A 9,078-nucleotide genomic window follows, 5' to 3' on the forward strand; every position below is an offset into this window, starting at 1 on the left:
GTTTCCGAAGAAAAGTGTGGGTGCGTTGTGGGGAATTCCGGCACTTTTGAAAATTTTCAATTTCCTCAAACTGAAGAAAAGATAAATCCCAAGGCCACTGATTAAGGTCGCCACACTCAAAGTCCATAAGTTTAACATTGTGATTTTTTGATGCGCGATTTTGGTATTCAGTAGAAATGCAATGTTGAACGCTTGAGTTCTTTAATGCAACTGCGACTGTGACTGCGACTGCCAAATAATATCTTATCTCGGTGTTCCTTGCCCAAATATCCCGAATTCCTGATGCAGTAAAAGCAAGTAATTCGCGCGATGGAGCGGTGGGGAGAGTCAAGGTCGCAAAAAAGTTCAAGTTAAAAATTTAGTTTTAGAAATTTTGATTCTTATAAAGAATTAAATCTTGCATCTTTATTTCCCCTTCGTAAAAGATGTATCTTTTATAGTTCCTGAATGAATGATAAAAGAAGCATTTTTTAGAAATTAAATTTTAGTTTAATTTTTATCTTCAACTGACGCTCAGCGCTATCGGTTTTGGTATTTTTTAATGATGTTCAAATGAACTGTTCCCTAAAGTATCCTTTAATTAACTATCAAAGAAAGAAGTTTCTATCTTTCGTTTGTAACGAAATAAAAAATTGTTTCCTCAGCTACTGCATAATTTGTTCCATACAGTCTTCGAAGGTTTGGTTTATCGAGCGAAGTTTAAGCAAATGAAAACATCCTGAATAGAAGTTGTCTGAGACAGTAAAAAGAAGTTTTCTCTAAAACCTTCATTTAAATCAAATAATAACGGAAGAACTGTGAATGTTGAACTTTTAGCGGGCGACTAAAGTCTGACTAATGCTTGCTTTTCTGAAGTTAAGACTTATTCTATTCCCTGCATTAGAAAAAAAATCTTGTTGGTTAATTAATAAAGTTAAATTGAAAAAAAGTTATTTTAATCTAATTACTTTCTGAGTATTTCTTAAAATTGCAATGCATTTTATTTACGACATTTTAAGAAAAGTTAAAAAAATATAAAATAAAGAAAATTGATGGTTTATAGTTGTTCAAATATTAATTTATTTGAAAACTGCTTTACAGAAAACTTCTTTGTACATTTTTGATAGTCATTTCAAGTATTCTTTAGAGCACATTGCCTTGAAATTTCTATAGAAAATTCTAAAGCGCAAGTAGAAGACAAAAATAAACTGAAACCTGATTTCTGCAAAATGTTTTCGTACAATTCTTTCAGGATCTAAAAAGATACAGCTTTTTCGAAGAGAAAAAAACAAAAGGTGTGGTATACGAGTAGCTATAAGAATACACTGTGCAAAGATAAAAACAAACATCCGTCTACAAATTGATTTCTTCACGTGGAAATTAACCAAATTTTCGCTACTAAAAAAAATGAACATGGAATTAAGTTAGCACTAATGTTCACAAAAATGGAAAATTTTTACTTCAACTAAAATACGCAACTCTCAAAATGCAAGACAATCTTGTTTTTACTATAACGCGTTACTTGTAAGCGGTTATCAGGAAAGTTTATTTTTTTAGTAACGGCAACGGTAACGCGCTTTTCAAAGTAACGGTAACGCGTTACAATTTGCTGGTAACGGTAATGAAAAGTAACGCACGTTACCGATCGTTACTTTATAAAAATTTTAAATACGTTTAGCATTGCATTAAGGGGTCATTCTGGTGACTCTATGAGAGTATTGGAAAAGATATTGTGGTAGGATTGATTAGCCTTATAAATGCACTCTTGAGATACATTAGAAACATTTTTTAAATTCATTTCATACAATTTTGTACACAAAACGTCAGTCCAATGCAACGCCTCGAAAAGCAGATAGGGCAGTTTAAAAAATCTCAGAACTGGGTTATCTTAAATAGGAACATCAAAAAAATTTAGGTTAAGTATGAAAATGGCTATGCTCCCTATACGCTCTTTAAATATTCGTGAAAAAATAACAAAATGGCGGCCAAAAAATCGTGGTTTTTTTTATTGTTTTTCGTAAAAAAATATAGTACAAATAAAAAATGTTACAATAAATTTTCTAGAAGACATAGCCATTGTCATTATTAACCTAAAGTTTTTTTTATTTTCCTGTTTTCGATTGCCCAGTTCCGAGATTTTTTTCACAAGCTCGGGACCTATCTACTTTTCGATGTGTTTGACTGACGTTTTTGCGTGCAAAAAGTGTATAAAATAAATAAGAAAAATTTTTTAAACGTATTTCAAGAGTGCATTTATTAAGCTTAACAAATCCTACATCAATATATTTGTTAAAAATCTCATACAAAATTAATAAATATAGCGGTTTTTTCGGGTGTAGTTACTAGAATGACTCTTTAAATACTTCAATGTCAAGAAAACCAATCAGATGATGTATTTTCTTACTTCCTTATCCGCATTCAAATTTTCAGTTTACAATCAAATGTACCAAATTCTTAAAATTATTTTTGGACATTCAAATAATATATTAGACATTTAATAAAATAAAGCAATGGCAAGTTAAAGCGTTACCTTTTCAGTAACGGTAACGCATTACTTTAAAAAAAGTGAAAGTAACGCGTTGCAAAATTCTAGGAAGTAACGGTAACGTTAACGCGTTACTTTTAGACATTATCGTATGTCAAACATTGAAGACAATCTCTCACAATTAATCTAAAAATGCCCTGCTAACGAAGAATGCTCAAAAAAATGTATGGTTAAATATGTTCTTACTATTTTTTCTGGATAGGTTAACCAGAATTCTTGTTGAATTAACCTGAAATTCTGGTTCAAACAAACAGAATTCTGATTACTTTAATCAGAAAATATAGTAAGGGCATATTTAACCAGAATTCTGGTCGATTTAACCAGACATTTTTTTGTGTGTAAGATGTCAGTATAGAAGGGTATTTTATTTATGTAAAAATCCAAATATTACAGCTAAATGACCAATAAAACTCAATGAAAAAATTTTACTTCGCTGAGCTTTTATACCTCGTAAATAAAAAAATAATAAAAATAATAAAATTACTTGTGATTAAGAATCACGAAATATTAAGGAAAAAATAATATAATCACTAAGAGTCGAACTTTAAAGGAAAAAACATCTTGACTAAGATTTATCTTCTCACAGACTAACTAAAAATTATATATTATGAGGATAAATATGTCATTACTGTTTTTTTTCTTATTATTAGTATAGATTTGATTCAATTCAGCGCCTGAAAAGTAAATTTCCGCTCCATCACTGAAAGGGCATTATTAAAAATTTACTCTATAAGTGAGATTTGAATTTTTTGAATTAGAATTATTAAAAACTTTCCTAAAAAAAAACTCTATACGAGTTCCGTCTTTGATATTAAAGGATTGCTTGTATAAAAGATGTTTCTGTATCCTCTCATTACACACTTATATAAGTGCGTAATTAATATGTTTTTCATACAAATAGAACAAAAATTCTTTAGTGAGATGTTGACGTGGTTTGGTACCCGAGTAAAAGTGCTTCGACATGAGTTCGACTTGGTTATGTCTTGAGTTCGTCTCCAAGACATCGATGTCTGGCTGCGCCTCAAAACTCAGTTGAGACATAGGCCTTCGTCTTACTTTTATGGCCACGACAGGTAAAACGGCGTTTACTTGTCTTAACCTGAGTCTTGTCTTGGCTAAGACGACGTTTACTTGACTTAAGACGAGCCTTGTCTTGGCTGAGATTATCGAACCTTTTTTGGCTCATAAATGAGAATAAAATTGATAAATGAAAAATTTTTAATTATGAAACTAGTTATTTTTAATTAAAAGATTCAGAATCGGTGGATCTGAGCAATTATAACCCTTAAAAATGTTCTTCAAAAAATTAAAAATGGTAACTTTCTATAAGGATCTCCTAAGCCGTTAGAAATACGTAAAAACAAACCGAATTTTCGGTATCATCGTCAAACGAGTATAATACAAATAACAATCCATAAATAAATTGATTTAATATGTATATTACATAAAAATATACAAGATTGTTTAACCATTAACAAAGATTAGCTTTTATGACTGTTAGAAATAACCTTTTTGTTAGGGCAGACATACGCTCGAAGTTATAAACCGCACGTGTTGCAGTCATAAAAATACGACTTAAGAGATAAATTTATGTCTTAAAGACATAAAAACTTGTCTTCAAGACAAAAATTGAAGCCTGGCTCCGTCTCAAAACTGAGACATGCTCAAGTCGACCTTTTCGACATCAGCATGTCTTGATTGGGGGCAATTCAAGTCGAACTCAAGTCGAAGCATTTTTATTCGGGTACAAAGAGTATTCCATGAATGTAGAATTTATATTGTATTTGAGACGATTGAATATAGAACGTTAGTTCTTGGAAAAGCTCCTTATTCACCGAGTTCCCTTTAAATCTTTTTAAAACTTTTAAACTCCTCAAAATTGCATATAATCACTTGAAATCTTTTACTTTCAGAAAATATTGATTGAATATTAACAATAATTAATAATCTCATAATGTAATTTTGGGGTTCTTCGGTATCTAAGTATAAGAAAGAAAATAAACATCGCCAGAAACAAATTAGTCATTAAGAATGACAACTAGGTAAAACCAAAAAATTAAATTTAATAAGAGATGCAAAAACAGATTTCTATGAAATGCTGAGTACAGGGGAGAAAAAACCCAATGGTCCCTACTTATTTTCAATATAAGTTATTTAAAATAGAATTTTTTTCATATCTAAAGAAAACTACAAAATATTTTGAAAATTACATTTTATTATATAAAAAATATTATCTAAAATAAAAAAATTTCTTATGTCGATTTACATATGCTTTTAATAAAATCGTGCTAAGAGTCAATCGTAGATTAGTCTATGTCTTCGAGGTTCATTTTGTAAAAAAAAACTATTAAATTGGTATACAAATAAGTTCTACATGTACTTAAATTACGTAACGAACCGTACAAACTATTTCTACCCCCCCCCCCCTACTGTACATAATTTATGGTTTTCAGAAATAATAAGATATGGTACTTGAAACTAATGAAAAATTTTAGAATTCAAGGTACTGCATGCATTGCAGGTAAATACTTACATGTAGCTATAAATATTTATAGATAAGCAGTAAATATTTACAAAAGATGTATGCTTATATATTTTTTAAAGACAATAACTTCAACAATTAATACCTTTAGGACTAATTTGATTATGAATTATTTTAATGACTTTTTCAAATTATGAAGTTTTAAACAAAAGTGTTGAATTTTCAAGCAAAAAGGATGACTTTTTAAAATAATTTTGGAATTTTCAACTAAATGTTTTCGTCTGTATCCAAGAAAAAGAAAATGTCTACTGAAACACCCAAGTGCGAAGTCACATACGGTCCAACATTGGCCCATAGTCGGCAAAAATATTGCCGAAACTCGGCTGCCATTATCGCGCCAATGACGGAATGATAACTATGGCCTGCACTTGGCAGCCAAGGTTTGGCTGCCATTTTCGGCCCAACACTGGGTACCAGTATTGGACCAAACCTGGCTGCCATTGTCGGCCCAACACTGGCTACGATCTAAGGATATGACAAAAAGATATTTAAAAAATAAATATTAATTGATTGCGAGTACTTTGAATATAAATATTAATGGTCCTGTTTAGACTGAATACATATATTACATTTTCAACATTATATTACAAATAAAATTTCTAACGCTATGGGGTATCGAACCTACATCTACATACCTAAATCTATCGCCTAGCAGTCGGGGGTGCTAACCACTTTTTTTTTTTTAAATAATGTTTAATGGAAGAAATTTACATAATATGTGTATATACATTTATAGCGCTGTAAAAACATTGGCAGAATTGTCATGGGAAAATAAAAAAAAATTATAATTATGCTGCTTGCATATCTTTTATTACATACTGGAGTGTACTGTCCACATTGATCTTGATTGATAACTAGAAAAATTTAAAGAGAAGTAGAAAAAAAAACTAGTTTAACATTTGTATGTGTAGTTATTATTTATGCTAACCACCGATACCGTTTTGTATTGAGCTATGTGCTTAGTATCCCTTATCCCTTATCCCGTATCCCTATGTCCTTAGTATCCCTTATGGGTATGTTAGTTGAGTATCTACGTGGAATATTAAAATTCTCATACATGTCATTTGCCTTATGTAATATTTTTTTATCAAACTTATGCCTATTTATATGATAAATATCGGGTATATTATTAACATTTTGAAGACAACCTTCGCTATCTAAGTGTGTAAATGATTCTGGAGGTATATAACCAGTTAATCTCATTTTTTCATGATAACCAGGATTGGGATAATATGGCCCCGAAATTAGGGGGTTTTCAGTGTTACATGCTGCACTGGCATTGTGATTCCTGGTTAATTTCAGTATAAAATTATCTATACGTGGTATATTCGCGCGATCGTATAATTTTTGATTGGAGTAGTGTCGTCGATAATTTGACTCGGGAATTTTGTACATTTTTAGACAGGCTCTGAGACAATTTCTTTCGAAGACCCTTAGTTTTTCCATGGTGGAAGGCGCTATATTGAACCAGACCTGGCACCCGTACGCCAATATGGGCCGTATGAGCATCACATAGCTTAGAATTTTAACTTTAGAGTCTAAATGCTTGGAGTGAAATAGATGCTTGGAATGTAATTTGTATAAACATTAACAATTTTTAATGACAGAACTTAACAAATTACATCGTGAACTTTGACAATTTTTCAATAAATTTTTTTTATCTTTCGTGTAAGATTTGTTTATTAGGTGCTAAAACTAAGACTTGGTGAAACAAAGTGCCGATTCTGGGTCAAGCATCGGTGGAGAATTGGCAAATATAAATAGCCAATATAGGCTGCCAGCACTGGCTCAACATTGGGCCGATTTAAATCAAACATTGTTTGCCGTGGTAAAAGTGACACTTGGCCTAGTAATGTGCCGTCACTGGACCAAACTTTGGCTGATCCTCGTGAAACATCGTTCCCCATACTAAAAGTGTGACTTGTCACAATACAGTGCCGATACTGGGCCAAGAATCGGTGGAGGATCGGCAAATATAAATAGCCAATATAGGCGGCCAGCATTGGCTCAACATTGGGGCGATTTAAATAAAACATGGTTTGCCGTGGTAAAAGTGACACTTGGCCCAGTAATGTGCCATTCCTGGGCCAGACTTTGGCTGATCCTCGTGAAACATGGTTTCCCGTACTAAAAGTGAGACTTGGCGCAATAAAGTGCCGATACTGGGCCAAGCATCGGTGGAGGATCGGCAAATATAAATAGCCAATATAGGCTGCCAGCACTGGCTTAACACTGGGCCGATTAAAATGCCGATATTGGCCCAATATCTTTAGCCGACCTTTGGCTGCCAAAATTGGACCAACTCTGGGCCGTGTATTCAGCTCCGGCAATTCGCACTTGGGCAGTTGCAATGTTGTTGGGTAAATGCGTTTTCCCTTACTAGGTTTCTTTGGAACGTAAAGTTAAATTCATATTTAATTTCTGTACAATGACTGCGAGCTATTTTTTAAATTTGCAAATTGTCAAAAATTGCATACATGAATACACCCCGCCCCTCCACTACCGTAACAGGTCGTAACAAAGTCTCTCAATTACCCGCCCCCTGGAACTGTTACGTAATTTAAGCACGGCCCCTCACTAAATAATATTGTAATAAATGAGTACGACAGATAACAGCCTTTAATCGAACGTTAATAAATCTTGAAATCTGATGCACAAGCTTTCGTGAAATATTTGAAAAATTGGTACAATCTTTTGAAGACTGAATATATTTGTGAAATTATGAAATCTTTGAAATTCTGACTAAATACAACAAAACACTAATAGAATTTAACTTCCATTATTCATTGTTAAACAGAGCTTGCTAAAACATTATTAATTCTCATAAATATTTTTGGTTTCATATAGGGATTTACATGAGTTATTCAAAATTTATATTTCTTTACTGATTTTTTTATAATCATTCTTGTATAATATTTTTTTTGCGTAAAAGATCATTTATTTCTGTAGAGAATTTGTCAATTTATTGAAAGTTTGGATTTCTTGAACTACTACATTCTTAATATGAAAGAATAGAGAGGGTACTTACACTTAACACACTTTGAGTTGAAAAAATGTTAAACATTATGAAATTAGCGGCTTTTGTGTCATCTGTGCTAGGCTTTGCCCAGTTGTCATACTCATTTTACCACAATCAATTTTACAAATACATTTTTTTTACTATATTAATGTTTGGTATATATTTCTAACATATATCGGAAGGTCTTGACCTCGTGTGTCTTGGAGTACTTAAAATTAAAAAAAAGGTTTTTGAAAAATGTGGAATGTGCCCCAAAGAAAAATGCCAAAGATTAAAATCAATTTTATGACAATGTTTTCCCACTCCGGCCAAAAGATTCGTTGTATTCGTGCCATTAGATTCTACGAAAAAATTGTGTAAACTCTAGGTATAGGACCATTTTTTTTTCACCACACCAAATTTGATATAAGCGTTTCCCTTTTTATCTATGATCACTACTCCTGTGTCTGCCACCAACTCGTGCGTCTATCTTCTGAACAAGTCAATATTTTTGCAGGTTTTTTTTTTAAATTTGAAGATTCTTCTTTTCCGAATTAATCTCTGTATATAAAGTTTTAAAAATAAATGTTGAATAAAAATATAAACAATAAATGAAAGCAAGATTCGTGAAAAATCGATTTTTCAAAAAAAGTTTATTCAATACTTACAGTGAATTTTTACATAAATTGCTTTTACTGCCTTAAAGTATTTATTCTAAACTATGCAAAAAAAAAACTTCATTTAAAAAAAATTCGGATAAAAAACTACAACGGGTTAAGATGGTCAATTCTAGAGTTTTAGGCTTTGGGGCAAAGTACATCAAACAAGTTCTTTTTTATACAAAAGCTGTTTTTTTTATTAGAGGATACATAAAATTATAAGATTACTAATTGTCGAGATAAAACAAGTAGGTTAAGGGCATGTGACACAGCTAAATACCTATATTACCGACCTCACTTTTTCGTTTCACTGAATGTTTTTTTGAACTTAAGAACTTTTTTTGTAAATAAAATA

The sequence above is a fragment of the Belonocnema kinseyi genome, chromosome 10 (assembly GCF_010883055.1).
Source record: "Belonocnema kinseyi isolate 2016_QV_RU_SX_M_011 chromosome 10, B_treatae_v1, whole genome shotgun sequence".
Lineage (NCBI taxonomy): Eukaryota > Metazoa > Arthropoda > Insecta > Hymenoptera > Cynipidae > Belonocnema > Belonocnema kinseyi.